The following is a 10,405-nucleotide window of genomic DNA, read 5'->3' as shown; positions in this document are numbered from 1 at the left end:
ATATTGCTAACGATCTATTGAGGCACACATGTACAACTGTGAGGTTGGTTAACTAGCTTCCTGTTATGTCACAGAGAGGCCAAAGTACCTTCTAACTATTACAAACGGCCAGATTAATACGTGTCCTACTGTCTTCGGATTAGAGCTACATGCAGTGGCACATACCGAAGCAATTGACGTTTCTGTTGCTAGAAAATTATTTTATCATATTGCCTTTGTCGCGTATGAATTAATGAAAGCAAGGAATTTACTTAATAAGAAAAAGTTTGCATTTCTTTTCAATGTGCAAAATCCAATTTCCAAGTTTGCGTTTTTAATATGCTTTAAAATACGTTGAGAATCAGCTGCATTAGTTTTCTTTGTACAATATATAATTATATTTTGTACGTTTTCTTTTAGAAATGATGTATATTGTGAGTGATGATCGTGGCGTCTTCTCTTTTTGCCAAAGGTCAAATTTATTCAGAATAATATTAGATTTAATATTTTTAATTGATTATCACTTTTCGGAAAGGACAAACCACTGAGAGTTTCTTTACTCAGATAGTCACCATGGAACATGCATCAAATGAAGATCACGATTTTCAGTCATGAAAGATCGATGAGTGAGAAAGAGAGGGGGGGGGAGAGAGAGGGAGTAGATCCCTGAAAAAAATAAATGTTTCTTTTTCATTGACTTTTATTGCTAGACTAACATAATTGACGTACATATATACGAACTGGAAGACAAGGATAAATTGAAGCGATAAAGTATCGTGTTTGTTTTTCTTTATCAGTGTTGACGTCGATCAACACTGGACGCGTTTATCTCGCGCAATTATCTCGTTGATTTGATAGTTTAAATATTCACTCGAATAAAAAAATGGATTAAATATTATTAAGAACATTTGCGCAAATTTAAAATAATTTTTAACACGTTAGTCCATAATTTCAGGTACAATGTGTTTTATTTAATATAATTTGCAATGTTTAAAATTCACAAGGGAGTATAAAATATTAAGTTACATACATTGATGCATCTATAATTATCTCAATATAGAGATATTACATAGTTACTTACAGAGAAGTAAAAAAAAAGAACATAAGATCTCTCGGTGTAAATACTAAATATCTACTGTGTATCCGCGGGTTAATTTATTCACGCGAAAGCAAAGCCCTCTTTACCCGTACGCATTTTTGCCGCCTTCCTCGACGGATTTGGGTCCGCTTCTGGTTTTTATCCTTCAGTTGTGCGCGCGTGCGACCGGACGCCTCCTCGGTAAAGCGCATACGTATTTTATGCCGTACCAACGCTCGGCCCGGCCCGGCCCGCCATTTTCCCCGGACTCAACCTTAGGGGTTAGCCACGGTGGTTAACGACGAAGAACCGGTCGCTCCGTCCCTTTCTGCCTCTCGGTCCCTCTCTCCATTCCTCCACCTTGGACGCTTCTCCACCTTCTCTCTCTCTCTCTGCTTTATGCTCTTTCTCTCTCTCCTCCACCATTGCAGCCCCTTTCCTCCACCTCCCTCCCGGAAAATCAATATGAAGTGGCGTTGGTATACGACGTGGTGGCTGCTACCGTGTGTGCCATCTCTCTCCACGACCGTTCTTTTCTACCTCCTCTCTCTCTCTCTTTCTCTATCCCCTCTATCTCGCTCTATCTTTCCCCTTCATTCCTTTTCTCATTTCCCATTTTACTCTTCTTTCTCTTGGGGGTGCAAACACCATCGTCCCTCGTGCATCGTCCAGTACTCTGCCGTCTGGTTCTTCCGCCCGACGCACCTTCTATCTTCACCATCAAATCTACCTAGGTTTCCCCAGGGGCGCCAGAGCTCAGACGGCAGCCTCCGGCCTTGCCGGCGGATTGTGGCAGATCGGTCACCGAGTCACCAGGATTCATTCGGGCTGCCTGGCTCGTTGGCTGGCTGGCTGGCTGGCTGGCTGGCTCGTAGGTCAACATCCACCATTCCGCCACCACTGGTTGAATATCGCCGCGTGGCGGCGCCGTGCGTGTCATCGTACTTTGCGCTTCCTTTCGGCGAGCCTGTGCCGCCGCCATTCCGCTTACTCGCTTCCACAAGCGAGGAATATGATTTCTCCCGAGATTCTCGCGAATCGCAAGGCGCGCGTCTCTGGCTGATCCAGAAGAACATGCAAATAAACGGAAGATAAAGATCGCCGCGAGTGGCCAAAGAGTGGCACACTTTTGAACCTTCCTCTCGCCTCCGTACATTGCAACTCGATTCTTATCCCCTAGCAAATCGCGTCGCGCGAACCCGGCGTACGCAATTTTGCGCACCGCGCATCGATTTGATCGATATATCATCGCCGCGGCATGCCAACGACGCGATGCATCGTGATCTGGTTTTTGATAACGCTATTCGTCTACGCGATCTTTTTTCGTTTCGAGAGCAGCAAGAAAGAAGTTTCTTTTCATCCAGCACTCGCAATATTTATTCATCATACGCGATACATGGCGGAATCATGAAAATTCTACGAGCTTGAATGCATAGCACTCTGGTTTAACATTCGCGATGTAGCATCGCGAATTTCCGAGATGGTAGATTTCCCTCGGACGCAGAGGCGCCTCTGGCTTTGTATTCGAAGAAAAAAAAAACAGATATAAACATAACATAAGGAAAAAAGAAGAAATATGTACGAAAGTAAAATCGTGCGAGGAAAATTTACGAATCGTATTTCGAACTTGTCGAATCTCCTTTTTTCGAAGGAGGCCTCTTCTTTCCTTCGTCATGAATTCTCTCACGGCTTTTCGCTGTACGTACATAGATAAATAAATTGATCCGTTTAAAGATAACATCAGGATACGTTCGAATGGATGGAGAGAAAAAAAAAGAATGGACAAGTTTGATGTCCGCTCAGAGAAGAGAAAATCCTTTTCCGTCCGGGCGTTCGGCGGGGAAAAGACAGCACTGCGGCATGCGCAGTGGCGTTTCGAGCCGAGCGGACAGGGGTGGTGCGCGCCCTAGGGGTTGATCGGCGCCGCGCGCCGTAGTATAGAGAGAACGGGGCCGCGGGGAGGGTGGGTTTGGCCAGGTAGTCGTGGCGAGAGGGTTCGCGGGGGTTGCACGGGAGTGGTGGGAAGGAGTGATGGCGAGGCGAGGCGAAGCGACGCGAGAGGATTGGCACGCTAGGTTAGTAGCGGAGGTACACGTTGTACCAGCCGGCAGTAGTGAGTGCCGTGCTTAACACGGCCTACACGGCCTTCCCGCTGCGCGCGTAGACCTAGAAGGCGGCCGCCCTCGTCGATCCGTTTTCCACTTGCATCGCGTCGCCTCGCCTCGCTGGCGTGGCGTCGCCTCGCGTCGCGGCGCGGCTTCGTATCGCATCGTATCACCTCGCTTCACCTCACCTCACCTCACCTCGTCTCGTTTCGCTTGGCATCGCGTCGCGTCGCGTAGCGTCGCCGCTACCGCCGCCGCCGCCGCCGCCGCCACCACCGCCGTCGCCGTTGCCGCTCAACCACGCCGTGTTTTTCCCCCAAGATACGTACGATACGGGACGCGCGCGCCCCGGCGGTTCTGCCCGGCTCGGAGAATCCTGTGACGAGGTGTGGATAATGGTAGCGAGAAAGTGCCGGCGTCGTCGTCGCCGACGAGTGGCGTCCCGCCGTCGCCGGCAGCAGTCCGAGCGACGCTACTATTCGCCTCAACGGCAGCAGTCCGGCAGCGAAGGCACGGAGTGAACGGCCTTTCGCGTGCTATCGACTCTCCCCTTGCTCCAGCACGCCCGACGCTCAGGATTTTAAGGCGTGGAGTGGAAGCTCCGTGTACCCCGTGTGCGCGTCAACTCCGACGGCGATGCGTCGTCTTCGTCGACGGTGCGTGCGCGCGCGTACGTGCGTCCCAACGTACGGGGGGGAAAAAAGGGCTTCTCGCACTGCGGGATAGCGTGTGTCGCGTGTGTGTGTTTGTGCGTGTGTGCTGATCGAAGGGACCCGGGAGAGTGAACAGCGGCGTGTGTCCCACGCGGCGATCCGTTCTCGCGCGTGAGGCCTCGTTCGCCCAAAGACGAACGCCCTCTCGTTTCTTCCGTCTCGGAAACTCGCGTGAGAACTCGCGCGGACAGGCGTGAAAATTCGTGAGTGCGCGCGAACGATACGTGCGCGCATTCCTCTTCTCGGAGATTGTCCTTTCCACTCTTTCCTTAACGTAAAGGGAAACAAGCAAACGAGCGTACTCGCTGACCCCGGCTTGTGAGTCGGTAATATACATACCGAGATCGATTAGCATTCGATTAATTATTAAAGTTGGAAGATAGAAATTCGATATATGACCGACTCTCGTGAATTGAATTATTTCACAAATAACTTTTGAAACGATTTATTATTAATTTGCCTATAATAGAGAATAAAAGAGATTTATTAATCCCGCGCGCGCGCGGGATGTGTTTGTTAAATAATTTCTGACATTCTATGTCGAATCAAAATTTTGCAAAATCGGTATTCAGGATTCCAATCTAAGCGAAGGAAAACAATAAAGATGGATATATTCTGTTTTATCGGAAAAATATTGGCCGATTATATCCAGGCAAGGATCGATACCTTAGACAAACAGATGATAGGCTTCCCGGATTCGCATAGTTTGCGCAAAATAAAGCCCAGCAAGGCAATTTCGGCGTGCTACGAAAATCCCTTGTTCTAACGGGGCTGTATCTTTACGATCTTGCATCCTGACAGTTGACCCAGCTTCCAATTAGCTTTCCTATCGAGCATAATAGAAATTGGTGATTTTGCGTTACAAAAGTTGGTATAATAACGTCACGATAAATGGTATAAACTCTCAAAGCTTCAATAAGAAATAGAGTGAACTGATAAATCAATAATTTTTGTAATTAAGCTTGGACGTACAAAACGCAAAGAGCTTTGTTTACTAATTCGAAAGTTAATCTGGTATCAGGATAATTGCGTTATGCAACACAGTAATACTGCTTGGATTAAATGCTCTCCCCGAGTCAATAGGCTACAACGGGGGCTGTTTAATTCAAGATGTAATATTTATTTTTAACGTAGCGAGTTCTTTGATGTTGCATATTTTTCTAAAATAGTGTAAAAAAAACTGTGAGTGTGGATGCTGCATCACCCATCAATGAACTTTCCGTGGACTTTGTATAGCCGGCAGAGATAGTGCAGGAATGTAAAATGGAATGCTTTATTGGCGAAGTATAAAAAGAAACGAGACTGTAAATCGTAGCTAAATAGGGATCACTGGCTACTAACATTTTTACTCCCGTGCTGCGACTGCAGTTAATTACTTTGAAATTAACATAACAATTACAAAGTAACAGCCAACGGAAGAAGAGCAGAATCTAGTTATTTATTTCGAGAAAGTTAGTTTTCCGGTTCAGGGGACCGTTATCTTCCTCTCTTGAAGCCTGTTTGTAATAACGTAAACTATCAAGTTACAAACGCGAACTTTGTCGTAAGTCTTCCAAAATGAAGCGAAACGCAAATTTGCTAATCCCGTAACTTCCACGATCGAATGGACGAAGTAATAAAGTAATTCTCAGAACTTTCTTGATTGCGCGAGATTCAATGCTCACTCTTCGTAACGGAAGTTACGAGTTCTTGATGATGATGAAATTACACGCGAAACGTTCCTCATAGGTTACATCGGGGCAAAGCGAGCTCAGCTTGAAATATTAAAACGCTCCAACTGCCTCGTTTGTCTGTTAACATCTCCTCGGAACAAATTGTATACACGTGGTTTCAACTTTCATGCTCAGTGGTAAAATATTGCGCAAGAGAAAATCGAATCCTACAAGCCTATCCATCTTACCTTCTCGTGCCGCTTAACGTTCCGCACGCGATCACGGCGACAACGAGCTTCCTTCCCATATAAAGGCTGGCCGTCAGGCCGGCGATAAAACCGAGAGTAAGGATGCGTGCACATGCCGGCCGCCGTTGAAAAAAGACGGGGACAATTGTCGTCGTTTCCGGCGTGAGCGAATGATCATGAGACCGCGTCCGACAACGGGACCAACACGTGTTTGTGCTTTCAGTGGATACCACGATCCGTCGTAACCATCCAAAGATTCGTTCGACGAGAGGGAGAGAGAGAGTGCGCGAGAGAATCGTGACACATGAGAGAAGAGTTAAGTTGAAGAGTGTTCTCAAGTCTCACGGTGTTGTTCCATCAAGTGTTACGAAAGAACGGTGTTGTTCCATCAAGTGTTACGAAAGAACGGAACGCGTGCGGCGTCGCGCCAAATCGCAAAACGGATGAACCGGCGACACTGGAGTGACGGAAGAGGAATTCGCGATCGGGGATGCGAATTCAGTTGGATACACGCAGAGGCCAGCGTCGTGGAATGAGTGATATCTCGTGACATATCGAGTAGAAAGAGAGAGAAAGAGAGAGAGAGAGAGAGAGAGAGGGGGGGGGATAAAACCGGGCGCGATAAGTGCCCACTCAATGAATTACAAACTGGTCCGTGTTGATCTAACGATAACATCGTCGTCAATAATAATAAAAAAATCCTATTAATATTATATAATCCTCTTCTGAATATATATATGTATAATAATACTCATTTGTGTGGAGTGTGATTATAAAATTTACCGTTTGTTCCAAATTTGAGAGATATATCGCCGTATAAAAGAAATCTATAAATATATATATATATACATATATGTATGTATACGTGTATATACATGTATGTCGTTGACGAAGATGATATAGAGGAAACATAGGCGTAAAAGCCAACGAGAGCGAAAAGAGAGAGAGGGGAGAGAAAAGGTGACGCTTAACGACCAAACGAATGTTGTCAATTACTATTTAATCGTCGTGTTAAAGTTTCCACGTTCAATTATTATAAATGTTAAAGTTGGTTCGTCTGTAGTCCCCCGTTAAATAATCTACCTCTCTTAAGTATTGACAACGAAAAAGCTCGGAAAACGGCCTACAAACTATATCTGTGTGTAGAGTGCTACGGATCTCGGCAATGATTGTACCTGGTTTGATAAGGTATTAAATCTTCTTTTCTCGGAAAAGAGAAGAAACGAGAGCTCCGTTTTTCCCGTTTCGAAGGTAAGAGAACGATTTACTTTTCAATTTGTCCAAACAGTTTCCATGGTGACAATTTTATATTCCTGATATTGTCAACCCCCTCATTTCCGATCGTAAAGTTGCTTCTGCCATCGGCAGGCAGATTTAATTAAACTGTAATGTCGCTTTATATAATTGTTAACCCGCGATATTTAATAAAGTGAAAATCGAAAGAAAAAGCCTTTACAGCACAGGGCAAAGCGGCTTAACTAAGTGTGTTTGTCTGTGTGTCGCACAGTTGACACTTGATATATAACTTGTCGAAAGGTTTAAACCTCGGTGCATTTGCAATTGCGAGAGGATTCCAAACGTAACGCTCTCGAGTACGTAACAGTGACACGCCTCTTGGCTCGCTGCGACTTTTATCTGGCCTGCGTGCGTGCACGCGATACATGTGCTGCGATACTCGCCGACCCCTGATGTCATCTATCCGACATTTTCCCCGCAGTTACAAAACCGGAGGAGAGAACAAAACGGGGTGTACCGCGGCCGATTATTGCCGCGCGCGTGTACAATAGGTTCTCACAATGGAGCTCCCATACATTTGTCATTGTCGTGCTCGCCTTCGCTCCGGGCACGCCGCAACGTCCGCGCTCAAACAAGAATATCATTCACACGATGTATCTATTGTTCTAAGAAAAATGTACGGAATAACCGCACGGTTCCTTGGTGAAGAAGATGCAAGTGCAAACGAATCGCCCAATGTTATACCGTCCGCGTCGTCGTCAGCATTCGTTTCTCATCGCGTAATTTATAACTTATCGAAAATTACATATTAGACTTGCTCTGTTAGCTGCAAATTAATTTAATCTGTGCCGCGGCCCCTTTAACAAGCTGTTAATTACTACGTTTTATCTTAATCGTCTAACGCGCGTGTAACGCATAAATTGCGTATCACGTTCAAATTCACGACGCAGTCGACCAACTTACATAACGTGACGTAACAAAAATGTTATTCCCACCAAATTTGGGAGGCTCGTCTTCATTTGAGCGCGCAGCTCTTGTATGAAAAGAGAAAAAAGTCTACAATACGCTATTTTCTCGAACGCCCTGGGAGCGCCGCCCAATCGGGGGGCGTACAAGGCGAGTTAAATTGTAATTTGTGTGAATTCTTCCTGATATCTTCGCTCTTTCCTTTTTCCGTCGTTTCCCTTTGTCGCCATTCTGGTCTTTCCACATCGTTGATCTCAATTACGTATCAGCCAGTTTGCTCGAACGGGAGATCTCTCTATTACACGAATACTAGCGACAAGTTGGAGCGGAATAGCACTTAGTAAGACAGCTAGGTCTCCTGATTCAATAGGAAAGGATTCGCGGGACAGAGGTGGATTCTACAGACAGACTCTAACTAGCACACTGCAACGATATGCGAATTACACGTATACCCTTTGCTTTTTCTTCGTCATTTGGCAACCGAATTATTGGCTTCGCCAATGATTTTCTTAAAAGCGAACGTGCAAGCACGCTCGTCACATTTTTGGATTCGCCAATGTGACCAGGCGAAGCCTGGTCGTGCGTGTCCGAAGACTTGTCGTGCTACAACGGCTTTGATGTGTTTCGATTCACCCTTAATGTTTTATGCAAATCGTAGGAGGGGCAACAAAGTAATGCGACGTATGATATCGTGATATCGCAACATCGCGACAAGTAATATGCAGATTGCAGAGCAGTTTTGCTAGCAGTGTCGTGAATAGCATCGCGTTACTCCTGACACGTAAAAATGTAGCGGCATCACGCTTTGCGAGCCGACCGAATAGTGATTAAAATTCAATAGCGTTTCTCGAGGTATTACGAAATTTAAGCGTTCGATTCGCGTTCATTAATGCGTAACTAACGGCAACCCGGGGAACAAATCGATGCAATTTTAGCCGGAATGGCTAATTACTACCGACCGTTACATTCCGCAGTATAATATTGAACGATTTTACCCGAATCGTCGAAATTTTTTTTTCCCCAGAATCATCGGTGAGCGCGAATGCACACCTTCCGCTCCGAGAAACAGCGAGGCATAAATGCCGCAATTGTGCGAGAATCAAGATACATCGTGAACACGTGTGCATCTGAATTGTCCGCGTTGCGCTCGCATTCACGAGCATTTATCGATCAAGGCGCGACAAAGTGGTGAGAGAATGTAGGCGTCACCACTATGAAAATTGAGTTACAAACTTCGCGCGACGTTAAACGCTGCCTGTCTATACGTTCGGCGACGTCGTAAGCGGTCGCTCGGTCAGTCGCGACATTACGTCCAGTACCGTCCCAGCTCCCGTTGTTTTCTCAAGCGCGAGCAATCCCCGTCCTCTCTCATTCAATCGGGACACGTCGAATGAAATATACAAAATTGAATTTCACACCGTCTCTCTCTTTCTCTCTCTCTCTCTCTCTGACCTCTTGCTTGAAATATTTGCAATCGATGCGAAAAGTTCACGAGTCATTGACTCCTCTCCCACCTTTGCTTCATCTTGCTCCGTCTTCTTCTTCCCCCCACCCCCCACTCTCTCTTTTCGTTTCCTGTCTTCTCTTCATCGACTCGCTTCTTCACTCTTCTCCCACTCTTTCCTACTCCGTATCTCCCTCTTTTGCTCTCTTATCGGTTCTTCTTGTATAGAGGCCGATCTGCCTCGCTCTCGCGTCTCTTGTTCAACCCTTCAACGCTGTTCAATCGCCATCCTGCTTTATCTCCTTCTCGCGCAGCCTCCCTGCTCTCTCTCGTCGATCGTTCGAGTTTCCTACCCGCCTTTTGAAAAAGCCGTCTCTCTCACCGTCAAGGCCGAGTTTATACCTTCAACTCGAGATACGTGTAACGATAACCTACTCGCCGGAAGCTCGCTGCCGAGAGATTGTAAATTTCTCGCGTAATAGATATACATTTAAATTTCTTCCGACATCGTCGATTAACGGAATCAGATTATTTTCACGTGAGATAATTCGTCGGCATGCGAGATAATTCGCGGGTAGTCAGTCGGACAAAATTCAATCCGCCAGATACCAAGTTCTGACTTGTTTTATCGATAAATTATCTGTGAAATAAGGGCCTTTGATAATTACGAAATGTCCACGGGAAACGACGCGTGCTACGTGTCTGATCCTCGGTATAAAGAAGTGTTCGTGGGTAGGGATACCGGGAACGTAAGGATGGAGATACATCATTACGCCGGGAACACAATTTGTTGTGGAGACATTGGAAGTTGCGAAGAAATAACTCATCCCGAGGCGGAAGAGATCTTTTCTCTTTTTTTTTTTGTTTCTCCAACTTTTTTACTCAACTACTTACACGGTTTCCCCCAGATCACTCTGCGGTTCTCTATTTTAAACAATTATAACCCGACTTAAAAAAATTTCTCGCTGTCACGTTCCACTTCTA

At 45.9% G+C, this 10,405-nt stretch overlaps 1 protein-coding gene across 9 annotated transcripts in view; it reads left to right on the top strand.

The window, feature by feature from the left end:
- The first annotated feature begins 6,168 nt into the window (after positions 1-6,168).
- LOC105194478 overlaps positions 6,169-10,405 on the top strand; it is a 94,006-nt gene continuing 89,769 nt past the window's right edge. For all 9 annotated transcript variants that reach the window (XM_039457019.1, XM_039457022.1, XM_039457023.1 and 6 more), the window contains exon 1: positions 6,169-7,026. The gene's annotated coding sequence lies outside the window, so the exon portion shown is untranslated. The remainder of the gene's footprint in view (positions 7,027-10,405) is intronic.

Source organism: Solenopsis invicta, chromosome 14 (assembly GCF_016802725.1).
Source record: "Solenopsis invicta isolate M01_SB chromosome 14, UNIL_Sinv_3.0, whole genome shotgun sequence".
In the NCBI taxonomy this organism is placed as follows: Eukaryota; Metazoa; Arthropoda; class Insecta; order Hymenoptera; family Formicidae; genus Solenopsis; species Solenopsis invicta.
Note: the sequence above shows the minus strand (reverse complement) of the source record. Positions and strands in the feature narration are given on the sequence as shown.